The sequence below is a fragment of the Thermobia domestica genome, chromosome 7, assembly GCF_964235325.1.
Source record: "Thermobia domestica chromosome 7, izTheDome1.hap1.1, whole genome shotgun sequence".
NCBI lineage: Eukaryota > Metazoa > Arthropoda > Insecta > Zygentoma > Lepismatidae > Thermobia > Thermobia domestica.
This window is the reverse complement of record NC_137460.1, coordinates 253,181,931-253,209,066: the sequence shown is the minus strand read 5'-3', so window position 1 is coordinate 253,209,066 and position 27,136 is coordinate 253,181,931.

Below are 27,136 nucleotides of genomic sequence, written 5' to 3'. Positions count from 1 at the left end.
TCCTCGGCAAACGTGCAGCACCTTGGCCTACCTTCCGAGAAGTACCTCCGTGACCTCAAAACCCGAAGTTTAAATACTCCTTACTGTTCTTGGGTTTTGAGGTTACGAACTGCTTTCTGTAACTAAATTTTACTTGGAAAGTTAATTTTTAGTTTGTGTTTCGTGTCTTAATGCAGCCACGAAAACTTTTCCAACGGTTTCTTGTTAACTTGTAAGAAAACACAGCTTTATTTTGTTTAATATTAGATTTTTTTTGATTCTCACATTGTATACTATCCTAATCGTAGGTGATCGTTACATTTGTTTATTTTTTCCGTTTATACATGGGGCTTCGGCGGCTCAGTGATAGAGAGTGCACCTCTGGTGCATAGGGCCCGTGTTCGATCTCGACTCCTGCCATGTGAACTTTGTGGTGTATAAGCACCGTAGGTGGGTTTCCTCGGGGTTCTTCTGTTCCCCCCACTAACTTCATTTCCTTAATTTCTCATCATCACCGTCTCCTTTAGCCTATCTAGCATAACCTTGGGACGTAAAACTCAAGATTTCATTTCATTTTTACGCTTTTACTCGTACATAGAGTGTGTATTTAATGTTTAATCATAAAATATGTATCTAGTGGACTTTTGTTCTAGACAAAAACTTTTGGATGGGTTTTGTCTGCGACCGAATGTATTGCCAGGTGACCATCAAAGTGGAATTTTCACCATCTTGCTGGCCGCCTATCAAAGTTTATCATCAAGAGTCTTACACTGAGAAGAAAATGTATGTGGCGTACTTAAAAAGGTAGGTTACATGCGTAATTCCCGTAGTTTTTAGACTTAACGTATAGCGGACGTATAACTGTAAGCGCAAGTTTTATAATACTTTCCGTATAAGTGTTCCATCTATACGTACTTTTCGTATGAAACAATATAAGCGGTCAGGATCTTACATACAAATGGACGTATATAACATATAGCTAACAGTAGACCTGTAGCTTAAAGTCGCAGACAAAAGAATTAATTGTTTTATTACCTAACGACTTTTGATGTCAATATGCCGTGCCGTCCTTGGGGGAAGGTTTTTGGGGAAGTGGTTTTATTAGTTGTGCAATAGAGGTTGTTTGGAAAAGTGGAATGACCTCCTTTCTTGTTGAGACATGCTCCTATACGATTCTTGAATCGAAATTTTAAAAATTATAATTAAATTAAAATTAAAACTACGATTTAGATAATTAGAACATCAGTATACGGCATTGAACGCTGTTCCTAGCTTTAAACATGATCTAACACGTTTCTTGATTCAGGATAGGCTTTGAACGCGGTCCCTAGCTTTAAACATGAACCTATACGTTTATTGAATCGAAATTTTAACAATTATAATCAAATTAGAATTAAAACTACGATTTAGATAATTAGAACATCAGTATACGGCTTTGAAAGCGATCCAACACGATTCTTGATTCAGGATACGGATTTGAACGGAGTTCCTAGCTTCAAACATGAACCTATACGTTTTTTTGAATCGAAATTTTAAAATTATAATCAAATTAAAATTAAAACTATGATTTAGATAATTAGAACTTCAGTATATGGATTAAAACGCGGTCCGTATCTCCTACAAGCTTTTTCCCCCATTAATTTAATTATGATCTGACTTGTAAAGCTCGTAACTAATTGAAAACTCTTATTTGAACTAGAAAATTATGAATAATGAATATGATTACACCCTTTAAGCTCCTATGTTTAGCAATGATTTTTAATGCTGCTTTGTTTTACTGCGTAAAGTATTAAGATGGAAAAAAGGAAAGGGAAGGGAAAGAAGAAATGTTTATATATTTTCATTTATTTTTTTTGTTGCGAACTGCACTCCTTTCGTTTAGTTTGCTTGGTTCTTAACTTTGCTATTTTTCGGCGCTGCTCAGTACAAAATTCGCAGATACGCAGACTGATGTGTTCTTTCTCCAACTTCCATTGCAATACTGAGGGTGGAAGAATGAAGTTCAGTTTCTCACACCCTATGCAAACAACCTTGCGATATGATTGGCCAGGAAAGACCAGTTTGTTACGCCTCCAATGTTTAACCAAGGGGAGAAAGTTACTTGCCAATCATTACCTCTAGTTTTGAGTGAGCGGAAGATCCCACCCTCCCTTCCTCCACCTCATCAATGTTCTTGTGTGAACAGGCTTATACCCTCTCTCCCCACCCCGCGACAACTGACATACATTCCTTGTCACAAAGGATGTTTAATTTTTTTTCTTCAAACCACTTCTGGTGGTTGGTTCTGGGAACAACCTTCCCCGCCCATTACCCTGTTCGGACAAACAAAGAAGGTGATGGGTGCCAGACTTGGCCTTGGATTGAATGTCGATAACCTCATGAATAAACGGTTGTCCTTCATATTGAGTTTGCAAAACAACACACAAAAAACCTGTAGAATGGTTTCTGTGTATTGCCACATAAAATAATTGTGCTGTTCTTTTCGGCAAAAATACAAGTTATTGAAACAGATGTTGAAAATGATAACTATATAGTTTCACTGAATAAAGCCGACATTTAAAATTTAGGAACATTGCCGCTTGAGCCCAGCTTAACGAATTTTATTTCTTTATTGCTTGGTAAACAACTATTTGCCGTGAAAAATACGACAATTTGGCGTCTTTGAGGTACGAATTCAGACATACTGGCGATGTTTTTCAAACTTTAGGCATTGTGTGAAAATTCCCTGGTATTACATTACGGTATGTATTAACCATTTACCTCTATAGAAAAAGAAAGAAAGAAATATTTCCTTCGATTCGGGAAGATACCGACAAACGAAATACTCCAATTCTTTTCTTCTTTTTTGTAGAGTGACGCAATGCTGTATTACAAGGCAAATTCATTTACTTTATTTTTTTCTCCCCCTATTCCATTCCCCTTATGTTAATAAATAAATAAAAAATTATATTATATAAATGCAGTACACATTCAATGTATTGACATTCTTTCTTGCGAGGACCTCTGCGTTTGTTTTGTTAAAGTGTTTTTTCTGGATTTTTTCTGTCTTGTTCGAAGAAGATATCATATTCATGTAAGTTTTATATTATTATAATTGATTAGATATATTTGCATAAGTATTGAATGGGGGACCCATCCTAGAAAATTGACACATATTGTTTTTTCTTATGAAAATAATTAACACAGTGTAGAAACGAACTAAGAGTTTTGCCAATATTTTTCAACTTGCGGGGCCCATAGCGCCCCCAAACAGGGGAACCGCGTCTGACTTATAACACCTTCCGTGTTTGCCAAAATCGGGGGAACCATGCATGGACCATAACGCCCATCGTGTTTGCCAAAATTGCGGGAACCTTCCATGCCTTATAACACCTTCCATGTTTACCAAAATCGGGGGAACTACGCATGGGGCATAACGCCTTCCATGTTTACCAAAATTGGGGGAACTACGCATGGCCCATAACACCCACTGTGTTTGCCAACACCGGGAAAAGCTAGCTTCCTGAACGGGCTGGCCCGCTCCCACGAAGGAACGAAATATTTGCTTTTTAAAAGAGATTAGTTGACGGTGTTAGCGCACCATGATTTGTTTTTACGAATAATTAAACTTTTGTTTGAAGACTATGTTTGAGTTTCGATTCCGTTTCGGTGGCGTTTCTTGGACATTAACCACAGGAAAGAGTGAAGGATGGAACTAGCATTATTATTATAGTTTAGAATATGTGGGGGAACTTTACACGAGAAAATATCTTGGCAGTGTTAATCTTTTTAGAAAAAAATGCGTGGTGACATCCCTTAAGAACCGCCAATGAGATACTTTATAGTTTAATACATAATAGCTGGTATTTTAGAAATGTTTGGCAATGTGCCTTAAGACCCGCCACTGACGGACTTTACGGCAAAAATTAGGTGTGCAATTTCTTTGAATCTTTATAACTGAAATTGCGATTAAACAGAATTGCGTACTGTCCATTATTTTTGATTGTAGATTTTATATAAGTACATTGTGTTTGAATGATTTGTCGTGAATCTGTATTCATATTGGGAAGTATTTTCGGAAAATAAGCAATTTACACATAAAGAACACTTTTAGAACAGATACATATTCAATATTTACTACAGATAATGTTCAAAATATATTGTTTAGTGTAAAATAATTAAGTTCAACAGAAAAGATAAACATTTGTCTTGCTTGTATCCCTAATATTTAGAAAATCAGTCAGTACTAAGTGCACAGATGTATTCACAAAGTGTACAGAACTGAGCAAAAGTGTTCAGAACCGAGCAAAAGTGTTTTATAGTGAAAAAATGTACTTATATAAAGAGTTCTCAGTTGTAGTGGATGCAATTTCCCAAGATACATGCGAATATTGCAATTTTTACGTAAATGTGTAGACTTTTCTTTAAATGTATGATACTTTTCCACTGTTAGACTCGAAAGAAAAGAACTACGTTCATTGATTCATTTTGGATGATAGAACTGTACGATTGACTTTCCCCTTTGAATGCGTGTTAGAATAGCTTGCCCATCACGAAACGTGGTGAATACTCAAATGTTTCTTTTTCCAAGACATGTCGAATAAAAGAATGTAATTGAGTGAGAGAAATTTAAGGTAGATGTTCTTTATTTCTGAATATATCTGAAAAATGTAAGAAATATGAACTTGCGTATTTTAAACATGTGTTGCAGTATTCAGAATCTTAATCATATGGTAGTCACATGGTTTTTTCTACATACTAACTCTATATTAAGCAAGGTAATGAGTGAGAGAAACTAAATGATTGCAACGTGCCTTGTAAAATGAAATACGAAATATCTTGTTAGGGGTGTAAAAAGGGAATCCATTGCAGTGTAAACGCTCTCTTTTGCATGGGGAAGAGGAGACTATGCCCGTATTTAAGACTGAATTCCCCCTCATAACTTTCAATTAGTGAACGCGCTCTTTTTGCATGGAGAAGAGGAGACTATACCCGTGTTTATGACTGAATTGCCCCTCATAACTTTTCAATTAGTGAACGCGCTTTTTTGCGTGGAGGAGACTATACCCGTGTTTATGAGTGAATTCCCCCCTCATAACTTTTCCAAATAATGAACGCTCTCTTTTGCGTGGAGAAGTGGAGACTATACCCGTGTTTAAGAGTAATGCCTCCCATTACTGAACGTAACTTGTTTTATACATGGATTTCGCAGTGAGAGAGATGGTGGTTTTACCCCATCTTTTTGGTATTAGGATTTCAAAGTAAACGTATGCAGCAATACTAGTAGAGGGGTCATCCCCCTGAAATGAGGAGGTAGTGATCCCTCAGTGAAAGACTGGCCTTCATACCCCAGAAATGATGCGGTACCGCACCACTTAAGTAAATACTCGTTCTGTCACTGAAAGAGTTGGGTTTATATTTAACCCAGTAGTTTTACTTATATGTGTTTGATTTTCAATACTTTCATAGAATATTAAGACCAACAGAATATACAAGCATATGTATTTGAATGAAGTGAATATGTGCTATGGTTTATTGCACATTGAAAACATATATACTATACTCACCTTAAAATATATAGAAATATACGAAAATCAGTCACACACGCGTCAGCAGTGCTAAACTTTCAACGCACAACTAATCTTTAATTATGACTTTTGCCGATAGGTGTCACTAGTAGTAGTGGTTGTGCAATACATAATAGGACATGATATAACTTGCATTTGGCGTGTGGGGTATTATTTCCTTTCACGGCAGCGTACGTGTAAGATCAAGGACAAGCTCTAGCGCATTTTAATTAATTAACTATATAGTTTTAATAGTATTAAATAAAGTATAAAGAAATTGATTCAAGCCTATTGTATTCCAGACATTGAAGCTTGCTGAATCTTGAGTGGTGGTAGCAGCACAAATAGAACACCCAGACATATTGTTGTTCAGCCTTACAGCAACGCAGAGTCAACATTTTTTCTTCTTTTTTCTGGTTTTTTGAACGAACAACTAAGACTTGATAGGTGTGTATTTCTTACGCTTATTGTGTTTTTTTTAAAAAAAGAAAGAAATTATACATATTTGAGCTGTATTTAACCAATATTAATGAACAGAGAGAGACTTATTATGTGTGGATATTTTAAAAGAATAGTTTACAGCTCAATATAAGTGAATACATTTTACTGATTTTTGCATAAATTAAAAAGATTGCTATCTATTTACATATCATTATTTGACTATATATTGAAAATAAGTGTTTGCTTTTTTATTTATATATCATTAAAATATAACTATAGGTTGAAAGTAATTGAATGGGCTCTCTCTCTTTTATTCAAGTGATATATTAACGTCAACTTGATAACTCAAAATAGTTTTTTTCTTTGTTTTATTTCTTTCAGATAGATTTCTTCTGCCCAACCGAAGAATTGGATATGGTTGATGAAATTTTTCTCCAGGAATTGGTGCGCGGTTTCAACGACTACCCGAGGGTCTTCAGTACCTGGAAAGCCATCATGGAATTGAACAGGCTGGGTCATCGGGGGTCGGGGAGATGCGATGCACTCCTACGCGCCCTTCGTGCCTTCGAAGGTAATGATTCATTACTTCTCCAGCACTGCGTAAGCAGTGCTGATATAATAGATTTATTTTTGTATGGGTTTTTCCGTACATATGATACTTACGAATCGGCGAAAACTCTTTTATTTATTATCATGTGGGGAAGGTCAGGTGGATAGGATAAAAGATACAGAGTTATCGGACTTTTTTGATTTTGGCAAGCGGTTTGTTTCGGAACCGTGCTTAATCCCATCCGAAAATAATACCATAGTCATGCCCCCTCAAGAAAATCATAACTTAAGTTCTAATAATCTATATCAATTAACAAATGAAGATTTAGCTTTCTTAGATGAAGTAAATGGGATTGGCGCTCAAAATTCCGTTGAAATACCAGCTGAAGAAATGAGGAGTTTGGTTCAAAACGAGGATAATGCTGTGATTATACCCAAGCAACAAGTCCAGGGAGAAAATCCTGTATACAATCCATCTGAATACTGTGTACAGGATAATCATGACTATGTGGACCAAATGTTTTTTACTCCTCAGCCTGACCCGTCATATGCCAATGTTCCACCAATGGTTGGACATGGCAACATGAACAACAATAGTACAAGTGGTACTACTAGTAGTCCTAATAGTGGTAGTACAGGTGGTAGTGGTAGTGATAATAATAATGGCGGGGATAATCAAAGAAATAGTAATTTCGAAGTTGTAAGAGAAAGCAGACAAAGGATTCGTAAGTTCCATCTTACGGGACATGAAATTGCCGTCAGACCTGTGGGTGATGAAAGGAATATTAATAACCCAAAGGCTTGTATCGAAAGTTTAATTAATTTTGCGTTGGAACGTGTGATCTCCAACGCACGCCCCTCGGACTACATTGGCTTATACATAGAGAGTAGTAATAGTACCAACAACAAACCCGTGTACGTTCCGTTTAGAAGAAAGGGCAATTTCTCTGCTAGAACAGTCCTCACTTCAATCGAACGTGTATTAAATTCGAATGAAGTGTTCCTTTTGGGGCAAGAACTGTTGTTTCGATTCCATATAGCTGAGAGTATGCACGGCCAGGGAAGAAATACTACAACGACTGCCGTTGACAAATATGCAAAATACCAAGATTACTTAGAAAAGGGATTAATTCGTATTGAAAATAGAAATATTTACTGTCTTCCTATGGCCATGGTGTGGGGCCAAGTAAAGCTCCACGGTACAAAACATGATTTGTATAAATTCAAAAGAGAAAACTCCGATACATGGCTTCTTAAAGCAGAAGTTCTCTGCGAGATGGCAGGGGTTAACGTTGAAAGTAAGCAAGGTTGTGACTTTTCCGATTTGGACCTCTTTCAAGCATATTTGAAAGGGGAGTATCAAATCGTTGTTTATGAGGAGCATGAACAGAATAACCGAGAATATATAGTACGTTACCCGGGAGAACCTGCAGAAAATAAGATTTTTATCCTTTATCGAAGAGGTAACACTATTGGTCATTTCGAACCTATTCGTAACATTAGAACTTTCCTCAAGGCACGAAAGTATTGTTATTATTGTTTGGAAGCTTATGATGAAAGGTCACGTGCACACAAGTGTAAAACTCGTTGTAGTTATTGCGAACATACTCACGAACGTGACTATGCTGCAAACAGAATTAAATGCAATGCATGCAATAGAGAGTTTGCTGAAGGTGAATGCTTTAATAATCATTTGACACGTAATAAATCGGTTAGATCTGTATGTGATAATGTAAAGCTCTGTATCTTATGCGGCGTCATCTTTGATAAGAGAGGGCGAAAATCTGATCACATGTGTGGTGAACATTTTTGTTCAACGTGCCATGCCTATGTTGATACAAACCATACATGTTTTGTTCAAAGATAGAGACCTGTTCATACGAAAAGGTTTATGTACATCACCTATGATGTAGAGACGATGTTGAAGGCACCGAATGAGCGCGGTGAAAGGGAACACGAAGTTGTACTGGTGTGTTGTCGTCATGTTTGTCATGCCTCTATAAGAAAAGGTATCGATGAGCCTTGTAAAACGTGCGGTGACAATGTTGGAAATCGTTCGTTTTCTTTTAACACAATGACGGCTTTTATTAACCATGTGTTAGTAGAGCGTCCTGTCTTTCAGAAGATCGTGGCAATCGCGCATACTGGTAGCCGCTACGATGGCCTCTTCTGTCTTAGAAGTCTAATAGAAGACCAACATATTGTACCTAGTGTCCTTATTCAGGGTCAAAAGATTTTTAATATCAGCATAGGTAATCGTATCTTTTTCCGCGACTCTTTCCTTTTTATTGGCGTGAAATTATCCAAATTACCGAAAACGTTAGGCCTTAGTCAAACCTTATAGAAGGGAGATTTCCCATATTTGTTCAATACTGAAGAGAATCAAAATTATGTCGGTCCCTACCCTCCGCTTGAGTACTATGACCCTGAAGGGCGAAGCACAGAAGAAAGAAAACAACTGGAAGCCTGGCACCAAGAACGTGCGGAAAGTGGCGAGGAGTTTAACCTGCAGAGGGATATGCTGGCTTATTGTGAGAATGATGTTAGAATTCTAACAGAAGCGGTCATTAAGTTTAGCGATATCATCGAAGAGAAAACGGAGGGTTTGCAATGTTTCATAACATCATCTACCATTGCAAGTCTTGTAATGCGGACATATCGCACCTTGCACTTACCGGAGAATACTATTCCTATTATTCCCGCGTTGGGATTTCATCATAAGACCAAGTATAGTACAAAAGCTATGCAATGTCTTATGTATATGGAAGACCAATTAGGGATAGAAATCCAGCATGCTAGGAGAGGTGGGGAAAAGTATATTGGTAGGTACAAGGTCGATGGATGGCACGAAGGACTCAACGCTGAATTCGACTTTTACGGGTGTTATTTCCATGCCTGCCGCCTTTGTTTTCCCTTTAACCGTGGCGCGGTTTTGCACGATGCTCAAGACTCGTACAATACGATGGAGAAACGATATGAGCAAACCATGCGCCGCCGTAGGTACCTGAAAAGTATAGGTGTAAACCTATACGAAATATGGAAATGTTCTTGGGACAATAAGGTAAAGACGGATAAGGAAGTGCAAAAGTTTGTTCAAGAACGTTGTACTAATCTACCTGATTTTCTTATTCCTAAGAATTGTTACAACGGTGGTCGCACGGAGGTCTTTCGTTCTTACGTCAATTGTGCGAGTGATGAGCGAATTTCCTATGCCGATGTAACTAATCTTTATTCATGGGCGATGGCACGTAAACCTATGCCGGCTAAATCACCTAAGATTCACACGGGACCGGACTTTCCAGATGTGGAAAGTATTCACGGTGTAGTCAAATGCACAATCGTCCCTGCAAAGGACCTCTACTTTCCGATCTTACCATACTTTGCGGGAGGTCGATTACTTTTCGGCCTTTGCCGCACATACATGGAAGAAGAAAACACTAACGAATGTACCCATATTGACGCTGAGTGTGCTCTCACAGGGACATTTTGTACACCAGAGTTACACGTTGCTCTTAAAAAGGTTACAAAATAATCGATATACATGAGATATGGGAATTTGAACTCTTAGATCCTGAAGAGGGGAATTCAGGAGGGCTGTTCGGGACCTATGTGAATTCCTTCCTTCAGATGAAGCAGGAAGCCTGGTTTTCCTGCTTACTGTACCACTGAAGAAGACAAACAAAAATATATCGATGAATATTATGCGCATGAAGGCATACGATTAAATTATGACAATATTAGGATGAACCCGGGATTGAGGCAATGTGCGAAGCTATACCTCAATTCATTGTATGGAAAGTGGGGGCAACGCACAGACATGTCGCAGAGTATAATCGTTAGTGATGAGGTCACCTTTCTTAGGTATTTAACTACGGCGAGGTATGAAATTCAAAGTGTGGTACCAATTGATGATGACCATCTGATTCTCACGTACACAGACATTGAAAATGAAAATGTTCCGTTAGAGTTTTCCAATGTGATACTAGCCGCATTTATTACTTCGTAGGCTAGACTTAGACTTTACGAACTACTGACGACTGTAGGACCTGACAGAGTAATCTACTGTGACACTGACAGTATCATGTACCTACAGAAAAAAGATGAGAAACCCTTGTTACCGCTCGGAAACTATTTGGGTGATCTGACGAATGAAATTCCTGAAGGTTGGGAGTTTATAACCTTTATTGGTCTAGGCTGTAAAAATTATGCTATGCGGCTAACAAACGCCCAAGGGGATGTTCGGCATATATTCAAAATTAGGGGGATAACACTAAATGATAGGACCTCTCAGAAAATTAACTTTGAGAGTTTCTATAAATTAGTGTCTGGACAATTACAGTCCACAGTAATAGAAAACCCAAATAGCATCGTTCGTAGACCGGGGTTCCGTATCTTTAGCTGTAGAGAGACAAAGACACACCGTGAGGTCAACAAAAAACGAAAACGTATTGACGAACCTGACATAACCGACGATGAAGCAATACGAAAACGTACAAGTGTACTTTACGGTTATAGGCCCACGAATGAGTGAATGCGACCTGTATGAATGTCTCTTTCGTGTAATGAAACCCCGAACCATCATCAAATGTAAAAAATATTTATTCTTAATTTATTTCTAATTTATTTTATTTCTAATTTATTATTAATTTATACCTAATTTATTTAATTTATTCTTAATTTATTTTATTCTTTTTTATTTCCGTTTGCTGTGCAAACAATATTTAAACTAATCACTTCAAGCTTTAATCTTATATCCAAGTGATTTTTTATCCATTTCGTTTACTATGTATACTCCGAACAATCAACGATTGTGAAAATATTAAAATTCAATGTATGAGTGTGAGTGTATATATAAAGCAGAGTCTCTATTGTATGCATTCATTTGATTACAAGATGTTAAAGATTCAACATCCCTATACTACTTTAATCGCTGGTCCTTCAAGGCCTGGTAAAACTTGTTTTGTAAATGGTTTACTTAATGAACATGATCAAATATTTAGTATAAAGTTTAATGACATTGTTTGGTGTTATGGTGCAGTAATACCAAAATTAGATGCAGATGCAAAAATACGTTTTGTAGAGGGAATACCTGACATGAATAATTTTGAAATTAAAAAAAATTCATTATTAATACTTGATGATTTAATGTCAGAAACTAATGGCGATGTTGCTAATTTATTTACAAAGTATGAACATCACAAAAAGTTAACTGTAATATTTATTATTCAAAATTTATTTCCAAAAGGAAAACATGCACGTGACATTAGTTTAAATGCACATTATATTATAGTATTTAAAAATCCACGTGATAAATTACAAATACAATATTTAGCAAGACAAATTATGCCTCGGTATAGTAAAGAAGTCGTGAGTGTGTTCGAAGAAGTAACACGAGAGCCTCACACTTATTTATTATTTGACTTGACACAAAAAACAAACGATGCGTTGCGAATACGTACAAATATTTTTCCGAATGAAATCATGTATGTGTACGCTAACGTAAAAGACATGCATACAGAAATTTTTATTTAGTCTGCAACAAGATGTTGAAGGTGAAACAACAATACAGCACGCTCCGTGCTCTGTGCAAATGCAAGAATACCAAACGAAAACAAATTTTACAAAATGCTTCAGGGGATTTATTAAGAACAATTTCTCAAGTAGCTAAAACACAATAAAAGGAAACATCCCTTTAAATTCTCGTCAGAAGCAACGTTTACGTAGACATAAGAAGATCTTACGTGCTCTATCTCAGCAACGTACTGTATTGAATAAAAAGAAAAAGTTGTTACTACAGAAAGGTGGTGCTCTTTTACCAATAATCTTGGGACCACTTCTTGCAGCAGTGGGAAGCAGTATTTTTAGTCGTTAAGTATGTCAGAATTACGTAAAATGATTTTAGTTCCTGAAAATGATGTACATGAAATTTAATCGAATCTTAAATCCATAGATTCACATCAGTCACGTTTAGATGAAGAAATGAATAACATCTTAAAACGTCGTGATCTTAGTGTACAACAAAAGTGGAAATTATATCAACAAGCTTAGCATCGTTATTTACAGTATACATCTTCTTCACATAAACCTATTACTTTACCTATCATTCAAGAAGAAGGAGAAGAAAAATCATCACCATCAACTTCCAAACAAGATAGCAATACGTCTATTTTACTATTTGTATCAGACATTTTACAATCAGCACCGGAAACACTTCGTAGGAAAACAGATATATTATTAAAACAGTTGACAAGTTGTGATAAAATTCAGTGGGATAAGTCTGGTACAGTACGTATTCATGGAAAAAGAATACGAGGTTCAAATATTATAGATTTATTAAATGATGTTCGTACAAGAAAATATTCAAGAAATCCTATAGGTATTCATGATTTTAAAAATTTATTAGAAGATCTTAATGTTCCTAAAGAATTTATTGGTACACCTATTAGCACACCCGCATCAAAAGTGAAAAGTAGTAGTAGTAGTAGTAGACAAGGTATTCGTAAAGTAAGAAAATCTCCTAGTCCTGCAGTAGTAGCTAATTTATTTAAACATTGGAAAGAATATAGTATGTAAAATGACAAAATTATTAAAAATATATTATGATTATTCAAATCCTGATTCTTTATCAAGTATACAAACATTACAACGCAAAACAAAGTTATCTAAAAAGAAAATTAAAAAATGGTTAGCCTCTCAAGATGCTTATACATTACATGCACCAGCTCGTAAAGTTTTTGAACGTAAAAAGTATTATGTTAGTGCACCAAATGAAACATTACAAATGGATTTAGCAGATATGCAAAATATTGCAAAGTATAATAATAATTATAAATATATATTATATTGTATTGACATTTTTTCCCGTTATGCATATTAGGTTCCGTTAAAAACAAAGAAAGGTCCTGAAATGGTAAAAGCAATAACAAAAATTTTTAAAAATTTCAAGTTACCTGTGTTTAACGTACAAACAGATTTAGGTGGTGACTTTTATAATCGGCACGTAAACATCGGCACGTTTAAAGAATATGAAATTAATCATTATAGTGTTCATTCCAAAATTAAGTGTGCGTTAGCAGAACGCTTTATACGGACATTAAAAGAAAGATTGTATCGTTATTTTACTGCAAAGAATACTTATCGTTATATTAATGTACGAGATCCAATTGTAAAAAATTATAATCATTCATACCATTCAAGTATTAAAATGGCACCTGCACAAGTAAATGATTCCAATGTGAATCAAGTGTGGGAAACATTATACGGAAATAAAAAGAATAAGAAAAATATAACTTGTAAATTTAGTTCGGGTGATTATGTTCGTGTTAGTAAGTATAAACATAAATTAGAAAAAGGATATTTACCTAAATGGTCACAGGAAATATTTATTGTTGACAAATGTATTAAGTCAGATCCTGTCACTTACAAATTAAAAGATTGGAACGGTGAAGAAATTAAAGGAATATTTTATGCAGAAGAATTGCAAAAAGTAATTATAAATTCAAAGAAAACATATCTTATTGAAAAGTATTGAAACGTAAAAATGGGTGGATGTATGTAAAATGGTTAGGATATCCATCAAGTATGAATTCGTGGATTAGATCAGATTCTATTCAGTCTGCAAAATGAATTCAAACTTTACACACGACTTTTACGTTACTCTTCCTTCAAATGCAAGTAGCAATCTTTTTGATAATAATACAACATCATCATTTCGAGTTAAATTGGCACAACCTATTGATTTACGTGATGGGGAATGGGGTGTTGCATTAACACAAATTAATATTCCGTGGAGTTTTTACAATTTTGGTGAAAATGAAGAAATTATAATTACTAATGTTACCGATGGTAAAGTTGAACGCCACCATGTTCCAATAACACCTGGATATTATTCATCAATTGAATCTATTCTACAATTAATTCCTGAAAATGCTCGTATGTTACACTATTTAAAAAATAAAAATCAAATTGTTTTTAAACATTCTTTGAAATTAGAATATCAATGCATGATTGGTGTTACACCAGGATTACAACACATTTTTGGATTTATTAATGAAAATACGCATGATGTTAAAAAAGTTATATACACAAAAGTTAGAAATGTTGATTTAATATTAGCACGTGGAAAATTTCCATGTGATTTAGATTATAATATTCCCAATACAATTAATGTTTGCATAGATATTGTAAAACAACAACAAAATATAGGACCATTAGTTCGTAAACTTAGTGTATATAATGTACAACACGGTCATGTAAAATCTTTTGTGTTTCACTCACCACATTATGTTAAAGTTGAAAAGAAATATTTTGATACGATAGAAGTAAACTTAAAAGATGAACACGGGTTAAAATTACCATTTCGTTTTGGAACTTCAAACCTAACACTTCACTTTAAACGAAAATGATTTCTGAAAGTATTGATGATAGTTTTTACATTACACTAGTTTCAAATGCTAGTGCAGATGTATATCCTACAAATAGTCCATCACATTTTATTAATCAATTAAAAAATAATATTCGTTTATCAGAATCCGATTGGCATGTAGGATTAAGTGAATTACATATTCCATTAACATGTTATAATGTTACCGAAGGGGAAGATGTTATATGGTACAAATTTAAAAATGCAGAACTTATGAAAAGTAAAATTCTTGTTGGATATTATCCATCCATTCATCATTTACTAGAGGAATTAAACGCAATATCAAGTTTTATAAAATTTAGTTTTTCAAATGTTGTGCATGTTGAATGTGATGAACGTGTAGAATCAGTTACATTGTCGCCTACATTAGCTTCACAATTAGGTTTTTTTGAAAAATCAGATCTTCTTAAAGAATGTCGTGGATTCAAACAACCATATGTAGATATCGGATATCCACATCAAATTTTTATTTATACAGATATTATACAATATCAATTTTTAGGTAATACAAAAGCACCATTATTACGTATAGCAACAATCTCTGATATTAAATACGGAAAAGTTCAAACAATTACCTTTGAAGATATTCATTATATGCCACTAGCAAAATTTTGTTTTAACACAATTGAAATACTATTAAAAGATCATGCAGGGCGAAATTTGCCATTTCGTTCTGGGACACTGACCGTAACACTACATTTTACACGCTCTCCTTCATCTGCTAAATAATAATTATAAAAAAGATGAGAGCAAGACGTGTTACTTATCACCGCGGACGCGGAATACCATATTTTTCAGGACCTGTATATCAAAGGGGACATGGTATAGGTAGTTTCTTTAAAGGATTATTTCGTTTTGCTTTACCATTTCTTAAACAAGGTGCAAAAACTGTAGGACATCAAGCGTTACAAACCGGTATGCAAGTTGCGGGTGATGTGTTAGAAAATCGACCATTTAAAGAATCTGTTCGTGCGCGTGTAAAAGAAGCTGGTAATAGTTTAAAGACAAAAGCAATTAATAAAGTTGGGCAGTTGCTAACTGGTAACGGCAAGAGACGGTCACGCAAGAGGAAAGCTCCTCCAATTGTAAAGTTTGGACCACCAACAAAACGTAAACATATACACATCTTTTCATAATGGCGCGCCTAAATTCAAGTAGTTTTGAATGTTGTACCAATGAATTTGATTTATTTTCTATTCCAATGACACAAACAGCTATTGAAGCAACTACAAATGCTGAATATCTTCCTATTTCCACATTTGTTATTCCAGGAGAAACAGGGGAATTTATTCATCCTGCATATCTATATCTTTATGTACGTTGTAAAATTACTAAAGCTGATGGTACAACTTTAGCTAATGATGATACTGTTGCACCAGCAAATAATTTCTTACATTCTTTATTTAGTAAAATTGATATTTCGTTAAATGATAAATTAATTAGTTCCTCATCAGGATCTTATCCTTATCGTGCATACATTGAAACATTATTAAATTATTCTTATGATGCTTCTCAAACACATTTAGCATGTGCATTGTGGCATAAAGATACTGCAAAAAATTTTAATAAATTAGATAATACAAATGCTGGTTTTCAAAAACGTGCTAATAAGGTGAAAAATAGTAAATATTTTGAAATGTATGGACGTCTTCATACTGATATTGTAAGTTTAGATCGTATGCTTCCTAACGAAGTAAGTTTACGTGTAAAACTACATCGTAGTAAAGATAATTTTTGCTTAATGTATCCTGAAAATACAAGTTATAAAGTTGCACTTGAGGAAGTTATTCTTCATGTACGACGTATTGATGTAGCTGCAGATTTAGCTATGTAATTAAATACACGAATGGGTTCGGAAACAGCCAAGTTACCTCTGACGAGAGTGGAGACAAGATCTTATACTATACCTGCACAAGTAAAGTCTTACAACATTGATAATCTTTTCCTGGGTAATGTTCCTAAAGGCCTGGTTATTGGTTTCATCTCCAACACAGCCTTCAATGGGAAATCACATCTTAATCCCTTTGAATTTCGAAACTTTAACGTTAACAAACTGCAATTACAAGTCGGCTCAAAATCATTTCCTCCCGACCCGCTCACTTCTGATTTTAATAACAATTTATACCTTCTAAATTACTATACTTTGATTTCAGGTACTGGTATATATTATCAAAATTATTCACATACTGTTACTCTTGATGAGTATCCAAACGGATATGCTCTGTATGCTTTTATTCTATCTCCAACAGGAACTTTAGATGATAACAGGTGGGATGTGGTACGCGATTCCCCTGTAAATTTAAAAGTATCATTTTCAGAAACTTTAACTGAACCTGTTACATGCATTGTGTACGCGCAATTCGATTCTTTAGCACAAGTAGACAAAGATAGAAATATTTATACTGATAACTTCTTCTAATTTATTCAGTTGAGTACGATGAGGGTTGTTGTACACTTCTCGGCGTATCATGATAACGAAGATGACTTTATTGTAAAAGAATTAGCCATTGTAAATCCTGACGTTCCCTTTCTCCAAAATTGGATTTTTAAACCACCATTTCCTTTAAATAAGTTAGCTGAGCCGATCGTAAGTACAAACAAATATCTAGGTGAGAATGTGTATGGCATTACCTGGCACGAAGGCGATGTAGAATATTCACATCTTAAGGAAATACTTCAATCATATTGTTCAAATACTACAACAATATACACTTACGGAATAAATAGAAAGTGTTTTCTTCAAGAAATTCTTCAAAGAGAAGTTACAAATTTAGAAGAAATAAACTGTCCAAAGTATACTGCATTAAGTTTTCACGTTCATCGGTGTGCACATAATAAGCATCGTTTCGGACAATATAGGTGCAGTGTTCATGAAGCATTACTGTGTAGTGAATATGTAAAAGTGTATGACTATGTCTTACATGTGAATAACAGTGATAGTTACATACCTACTACAATTAAAAATAATAATAATAATCAGCATCATGTATAGTGACGAGTTGTTAAAAGTGTTACTAAGTGATAAAGTGACTGGAGCAAGTGTTACTGGAATTTACCCTATTGACAGACTTCCTGTAACGGTAGAACCTCCTGCTGCACTTGTGATTAATCTTGATACATCTGATTCTGCTGGTTCCCACTGGGTCGCAGTGTACATCAATAAGAAAAAAAACGTGGGTAACACTTTGACAGTCTTGCTGTGGACATTCCCAAAGAAAGAAAAACCTTTTTGTCGAAAAATACTAAAATGAACTTTACGAATAATCATCAATATCAACATGATAATTCTGTGTTGTGCGGGTATTTTGTGTTGGTCTTTTTGCATCATATTATCCGCACTCAATCATTTCAAAAGTGTTTAAAAATGTTTAACAAGAAAAATTTGAAAAAGAATGATGATATCGTTTATAAACATGTGAACAATTTTTTTAAAAAAGAAAACAGAAATATTTTTTTAATTTTTTAAATATTTTTTCTTATTATATGTTTACAATTTTTTTATTTTTTATCATATATACAATTTTTTATCAACTTTTTTTTAAATTTTCAATAATTTTTTTAAACTTACATCCCTGCATTTTATTTACAATTCCTAAGAAAAAAACATTACAATCTTGATAATGCATTAGTTAATGCTGTTGATCTTTCATATTTCCACCAATAATTCAACTGTTGTGCATTACGATATGCACATCCTGATTTCTTTACAATATTTGTATGAAAATTACAATAATCATTAAATGTGTTTCCACATAATTCACTTAATGGTGGACAATGTTTTGTTTCTAAATCAATGACATTATCTAATGCAAATATTCTTTTAATCCAAAGAGATTTCTCTAAACCTTTACAATAAAAGGATGAATTCTTTGAACATAATTGATATACAAGGTTTCGTATGCATGATACAGTATATCCAGTTTTGCTATTCCATTTCAAACTGTGTAAATTTAAAGTTAACCATTCAATTTGTTTTTGACGTCCTAATGACAATAAATTATAATCTATTGGTGATTTTACAAAGCAATGGAAATTTACTGTATCATCGCATGCAGTTAAACAAAACTCACGAATGATAAATTCATTATCAGACATTTTAAAACCTTGAATATCGATAATATATTGATTTACACATGGTGAAATTTCATTTGTGTGATAAATGAAAAACGGAATAATCTGTCCAACAAATTCTGTATTTTTTAAAAGATCACAAATTTTACGCATAAACCATATAAATGAGATTTCACTATGTTCTTGTTCAAAAACTTCAAAAAGTTCACTAAGAGTTTTATCAAGAGATAAGTACTTCGTTGCAAATGTTCCAGTGTTATGAAGATGAGTACAATCATGAGGAAGATTTAACTTGCATTCCATGCATTCAATTGGATTGGTGTTACGTAAGTATACTTTTATAGTTTTTAATACACAATTCACATTAATGTTTTCATCACTACATAACACGTATGAAACACTAACTCTATGCGAATACATTTTTCAATCTGGAATGTTGGATTTCCGTCTGTCTTTTCTTATGAAAATATCCAGTAATTCCGGAAGATAGTCTGTATCACTTAATAATTCCACATACGTTTCATAGAATTTTTCTCTTGTTAATATTCCAATAATATGGGTGTTTGCATACAAGTAAAACACATATTCTTCAACACTAGGACTTGCAATAATACTCCATGCACTTGTTTCCAATGACTTTGGGTGTACATTCATACAATCATGCGCAAAATCATGAGGGGATCCTTCTGTACATCCATCGCATATTAATGTATCGTTGAAATCCCATTTTTCAATAGCCTTCTTTATACATTCACGGTCCACCTTTTGACTATTACAACAACAATCTAAACCCCAAAATCGTGATGTTCTTGATAATACTGCTGGAGATGACGGTGGTGTTGGTGAAACTGTTGTTAGCACTGGTGATTCTATTACATCAAAATCATATTCTTCATCTGACGATGATTCGTATATTTCTGTTTCAGCATCGGATACTGCGTCAGTGTTAACCTCGTAGTGTTCTTCTTTCTCAAAGAGATGCATGGTGTCTCTATATATATTTTCCGCTATGACCCGTATTTAAAGTATTTTCATAGCCACAAGGTAATCACGTGTTCAGCATTCGCCGTGCAAAACTTCTTTTCTATTACCAATTAGCATAGGGGCATGATTCAACATGTTTACCTGCCACAACCTCAATCCTCTTTGTATTCTTCGCCGACAATGTCTTGTGTTCACCTACCCTGACGCCAAACTTGTTTTTATTACTCTGTCGGCACTCTGTGATGTATACTAAACACGGCGTCGGTTTTCCTTTGTATTTGTCTTCATGTGTTAACATGCACCTGTTACCCGACAACGCCATCTTCCCCTCTTGCCCAACCAGTTTCCAAAAAGCGCGCGAAAAGTTCAGCTCATGTCTTGAGTTCAGCAGCAAAAGACGTACGAGAACTACGCTCTGTATATGTACCATTGCGTATCATACCGAAGTATACATATTCTATACACGACGTCTTTCAGACGGAGAATCCACAATGTGTCCCGCATGAATAAAGTTTATTCCCTCCAATTTATAACAATGAGCTTTTCTAGTATGCTCACATTCTTCATAGGATCGCAAATACAATTTGCTCCCACTAATTTATTAGGAAAATACAAATAAGAATGAGCTTCTAATGAAGCGAAAGAATGAAAAACGATTCATCAAAATACAAGTTGCTATGCAAATGGTCAAATTAATTAATATGATCACAATCAAATTTAACAACGAGTTTGCACAGCAAACGACCCAATAAATAGGCAGAGTATGGTTTAGCATACGATCCAATAAATAAGGAGCTTGCTTAGCAAGCGATCCAATACAAATTGCTCCGACTAATTTATTAGGAAAATGCATATAAGAATGAGCTTCTAATGAAGCGAAAGAATGAAAAAGATACGATCCAATAAATAAGGAGTTTGCACAGCAAGCGATCCAATACAAATTGCTCCGACTAATTTATTAGGAGAATGCAAATAAGAATGAGCTTCTAATGAAACGAAAAATGAAAAAAGATATGCTCCAATAAATAAGGAGCTTGCTTAGCAAGAAATCCGTAAAATAAGTTGCTCCGAGTAATTTATTAGGAAAATGCAAATAAGAATGAGCTTCCTATAAAAATAAAAGAATAAAAATAATTAATTTGATCATAGCATAGCTGTTAGAAACAAACCTGTCAAAATCACGTGATACATGTCCTTCAACCTCTTTTCTAGAAACTACTCCATCCCTCCTAACACCCAACCTTTTCCAGGAACCCATCTAACAACCTAACAAACAGGGTAATAAAACCACTTCCCCAAAAAACCTCCCCCAAGGCCGGCACGGCCATACTGACATCAAAAGTCGTTAGGTAATAAAACAATTAAGAGAACAATAGCCTATTGTCTACAACTTTAAACGACGGGTCTACTGCTGACGAATGTAACATACATATATGTATGTAATATAAGGAAAACTTAGATGTCAGACATCGTGAAATGGCATGATGTAACATCTAAGGACAGTGCGTATGTAGCTTATGGATAACGTATGCTCCGCACTGATTTCTTTAGTAAGCAAGAGGATTCCGTATATTTGTACAATATACCGCTGTCCGGAGAATGTTTTTTTTCTCAGTGTAAGAGTGGAGACTTTCATATGAGACAAAGATTGTTTTGAGACGAGATGGCATTTGCTTCGTACCACAGGAGACAGCCTACAATCTTCTCTCGCTTCATATCGTGGCAACATTATTAAATTAAGTAACTTTATCTTAGGAAGACTTTAAATGTCAGTAACAGTCGAAAACGTTAAAATAAATGAACAAGTAGTGAATTCTTGACACCTATCGCATTTCTAACACTGAATGTGGTTATTCACCAACAACAATTACATAAATGTTGCCACTAAAATGGAAATGGTAGTATTTTTTTTCTTTTAATTCCATTAGTACCAGTAGCGAAAAATATGACATTTATTATAGTTTATATGAAGAAATAAAAAAGTGTTTATAATCTACAGAACGATGTTCCTAAGAACGCAAAGAAAAGAAATTATTTTTTAAACAATTACAGTAATTGCCCACACTGCTTGAATCGAATGTATTACTGAACTTCACATCAAGCGATGGAAAGTGTTGTTTTCGAAGCTCGTTTGGTGCAAGTCTGCCGTCATGAATAACCATGTGTTTCGTTTTATTTTTGTATTTTATCAGCTTCGATACTTTTGCTGATTTTGCGTTTTATCAAGGAATAATTCGTAAGTTGTAGAAAATTGCTCCATTATATAAAGAAAAGGAGAGTTTCTACGGTAATAGGGACTCGAATCTACGTCCGTAAAATTGCAAGCATTATGCCTTAAACAGCTTCGCTACTATGTCAACCTAGTAATGGTTCACAAAAGCCGTGAAATATTAGACAAACCTTGTTATGAGAAATCATTTAATAAAATGAATAATTTACTCTCGTTGCTGTCAATGCTTCAATTCAATGTGAAATGTATTCGTACAGTATAAATAGTTTCCTAACAAGTAAATAATGCTTCTGTGTTGAAATTGATGTTTCTATGTTTTCTATTTTTTCCTTTCTTTTCCAAAGAACATCGAATGTACACATCACAGAAGCAGAGCATCTAGAGAACCGTATTCTGCATAAAAGCTATTCACTTTGGAAAGCTATTTATAATTTGGAATCCCCTCATTATATGCAGTATATTCTTACGTTACTCTTCTGTCAATTTCTCCGAAAAGGAAAGCGAAAGGTCTTTTCCTTATAAACTCGGTGTCTTTCTGTTCTGCCTAAGGGCCCTCTAGCACTTTGTAAAAAATATTATAAATATTCTTATTTTTAGGCAGAACGGAAATTCCCGTTCTGCTTAATCTTTGAAGGTGCGAATTCTGTACAGGGAGAGATTTCTCCTAGGAATGTTTTTCTTCTTAATTGTAAGAGATTCTGTAAGAAGAATAACTATTTTTTCAGATTTCATCATAAATTTTTAATGTTATTCTACTTGTTCTTCTCGGAAAAATGAGTAGATACAGTTTTGCTATTAGCAGTATCATTCATATCTATTTTAGTAAAAATGAATGTGATTTCTTTAAATATCCGCAGAGAAATGGAAAATTGATTGACTCAGGTGCAAGAAAGTCGTTTGACATTGTAACTGAAACAAACATAAATCAAACTTAATTCGGTCTAATATAAAGTCATTTCAAAACAAATTTTTTCTCAGTTTTCCAGTAATTCATGCCCAACATGCTAAGGTTAGTAGTAAATAAAAGGTATCACATTTCACATCCCCAAGATATGTTTGGCCATACATTAAACAAATAATCCAAGAGGGTGCATAAGACGGCCCTTATACCCGATTATCTGACCTTTTGATTTGGTTGGAACTCTATAAAAAACATACAAGTATTTGAAAGTGTTATATTGATATTTTGAATTGGTGCTATTTACATGCTTGTACATTGACAATACAAATATGAGAATAGAAGTGTTATCGCATATAGTATAGATTTATGTATAGAAGACAAATAAGCTGATAAGGTGATGCCGAAAAGGAAGTTGTGATGTACAGGAGTAAGACTCTTTCTTAAGGTACTCCTTATGGTTCTCTTGCATTGCTTACTAAATATGTGGCCAAACATCTCTTGAGGATGTGAACTATGACACATTTTGCGTACTGAGAGCCTTAGCATGTTGGAAATGAACTTCTGGAAAATTGAATAAAATTTTGATGTGAAATGACTTGATATTAGGCCGCATTAGGTATGTTTTATTTTCGCTTAAGTCACAATGTCGGACGGCTTTCCTGTAACTGAATCAATCGATTTTCCATTTCCCTGCAGGTGTTAAAAAATTACATTCATTTGTACTAAAGTGATGTGAATAACATAGCTAATGACAAAACTGTATCCTAGTCATTTTTCCGAAAAGTACAAGTAAAATAACATTTACGATGATTCTAGTAGTAAGTAGAAGCACAATACCAATATGAACGTATTTAATTCCAACGGTAACAACTATGTTAATAACACTAAAATTATTATTAATAATGACAACGAGTAAGAGTAGTTAATTACGAGTATGACAAATATTTGCTACAGAAAGACTTCTGTACAAGAAATATATATGTAAAAATAATTTACTTCAAAACAACACGAGGAAAACAAAATTTATGAAGTACATAACTAATACACAATATTATGTTACTAATATGAGGTCAATGGTGTGGAAATAGAGAAAAACAGACATTATGAAAGATCTGGGAATTACATTTGGTTGGAAGTTAAAATTTTGTCAACATAGAAATATATCATGGAAAGAGCAAGAAAGGACAATAAGCTTCATTTATTTATTTATTTATTATTTCAGAACGATAGAATATGTATTTATACAAATAACTTGTAAGAACTAAGGTTCTGTAATTTGAAACAGTATATCTAAAACTTTGATTAACAGATTGACAGTATTCTTCTTACGGACGCGATGGTAGCGCCACAAGAGATTTTTAGGACTTCTGCAGTTTAGGACTTCTGCCATTTAGGACTCGTGCCGCGAAATGATTTTTAGGATTTCTGCCGTTTAGGACTTCTGCCATTTAGAACTTGTGCCGCGAAATAATTTTTAGGGCTTGTGCATTTTAGGTCTAATGCCGTTTAGGTCTTGTGCCTTTTAGGACTTCTGCCGTTTAGGACTTCTGCCGCGTCCCCAAAATTATACCATTATTAAAACAAAACTCACTCCATTCTAAAGTCATGTGGGATTCGTGACCATCAACAAATGAAATAACTGGCTTTTTCACCTTTCGATCATCTTTCAACTTGTCTACGCCATTAGCAACGTACTCATAAGAAAGATCACTTTTCATTCATCCACTATCATTTCTTCCAAGAAACCATTCTTCTGACATGCTGTCCAGAGTCTCCCGTGGTGCTCTAATAAAAGGGAAGACAACCATAGGATACAGTGTTTTGCCACTGGCTGAGAACACCACAACACAGTGATGTTGCCTTTCTCTTTCCCTAGTTTCACATATACATTTTTCCAGGCGCATGGAACTATAACCTTGCCTACTTTTGGACATAAGGCAAAGCTCGTTTCGTTTTTATTCAGATTACGATCTGCACCTTCTAGAGTTTCTTCTACATCTAATTCTCTTAGACACCCTTTCAGTTCCCTAAACCACTTCCTGATATATTCATTAGTAACTCTTGCACGTCCTTTTCATCGACTTTCCGGTTCTCTTAAAATCAACTCTGGGTGCCTTCGCATGAAAGATTTATACTATTTCTTACCTGGACGTCCATCTTTAAATGTTGTTTCTCTTTTATCACGTTTTCCAATTTCAGCAAAAGAATCAAGCAATTCATGTGTCTTCCTTGGAAATCCCATTTTTGGCTAAGTCTTCTAGCCACTTAAGGAGCTTCAATTCCACTTCGTCTGTTAGAATTGAAGAGGGTCCCATTTCTCTGACATGCCTGGTTGCGATACTTTCCCACTTAAGTGATCTTGAATTGATGATTTTGGAACGTTATATTTTCTGCTGGCTTCTCTTAATCCCATTCCATCCCTCCGTAAGGCATTTAAAGCTGCAACCATGGATTCTGTAGAGTATAGGATTCTGTAGAAAACCTTTGTAAGTATTTTTGTCTCATCTCTGGTTTCATCAGTTTCGACTTTGTTCATGTATTTTAACTTTCAAAGTAACCTGAAATTGAGAAGGTATAATTGTAATAGCTATAGCCCTTAAGAGATCCGGGGTTTTTGGGCTATTTTTTTAGACTTTCAGTCAAGCAGCTACTGCATCGTTCCTATTTACCCTAGGATCATGGTTCATACTTCATTCTCTTCAGAATGGAGTTGGCTTTCAAATGATACTACTTGCATGCTCATACCATATACCAGGAGCGGGGATGTATCTAAGGCGGGAAAATGAGGAAAAACGGGATTTTTTGAGTCTAAATATCCTTTTTTTTAACTTTTACCCCCCTGGACCCCCCTGTTTTAACGCAGAGATCTGAAAAAAATCTGGTAAATACTACTCGGTGGGCTGAATGTTTATGCACAATTCCAATTTTCCAGGTGCAAAAGTAAGCCCGCCAAAAAAAACATATATATATACCGACAATGTCCTATATTCCCGTATACAAAGGGAAACTTTTAAACATTCCCTGAGACATCCCTAATTACCCTAGGGTCACGTTTCGCCCATCATTCTCTTCAGAATAGAACTGCCTTTCAGGCGGTACCGTTCGCTTGTCCTCATTATGTATCTAAGGCGGGAAAATCCCATGAAAGGGATTTTTTGGTACAAATTTCCCTTTTTCAACGTTTAGCCCCTCTGTTCCCGCTCGTTTTAACGCAGAAATCTAAAAAAAATCTGGTAAATACAACTCGGTGGACTGAATGTTTGTGCACAATTTCAATCTTCTAGGTGCAAAAATAAGCCAGCACAAAAATAGTACCGAAAATGTCCAAAATTTCCCTATAGAGAAGTATATTTTGATAAAAATTCCCTGACACTTCCCTAATTACCCTACGGCCACGTGTCGCACATCATTCTCTTCAGAATAGAACTGCCTTTCAGGCGGTACCATTCACTTGTCTCCATCATGTATCTAAGGCGGAAAAATGAGGAAAACCGGGATTTTTGGGTATAAATATCCCTTTTTTCAACTTTTTGACCCTCTGGAACCCTCCTGTTTTAACGCAGAAATCTGAAAAGAGATCTGGTAAATACTACTCGGTGATCTGCATGTTTGTGCAAAATTTCAATCTTCTACGTGCAAAAATAAGCCCGCCAAAAATACTTTACATAAAGCCCCGAAAAAGTATTACACGAAAATATAAATTTTAGACTTATGAATTCATCACCTCCTATATCTCGACACAAGAAGGTGTGAAATCAACCATAATGTCTTCTGCAATGCCTCTGGACTTGAAAAAAAACGGACGAAAAAGCTCAAATAGGAGAGTTATAACGCAATGTACCATGAAACACCCCGTATGGTAAAAAAAGCTATGATTGTGTTTTATGATATTGAATGTACACAAGATACGAAAATAGAAGATGAGGACGAAACATATATGAATATACACCTAATGTCTTGGTTACACAGCATGAATGTTACCGTTGTTATGAAGATAACAACATAAAAGGATT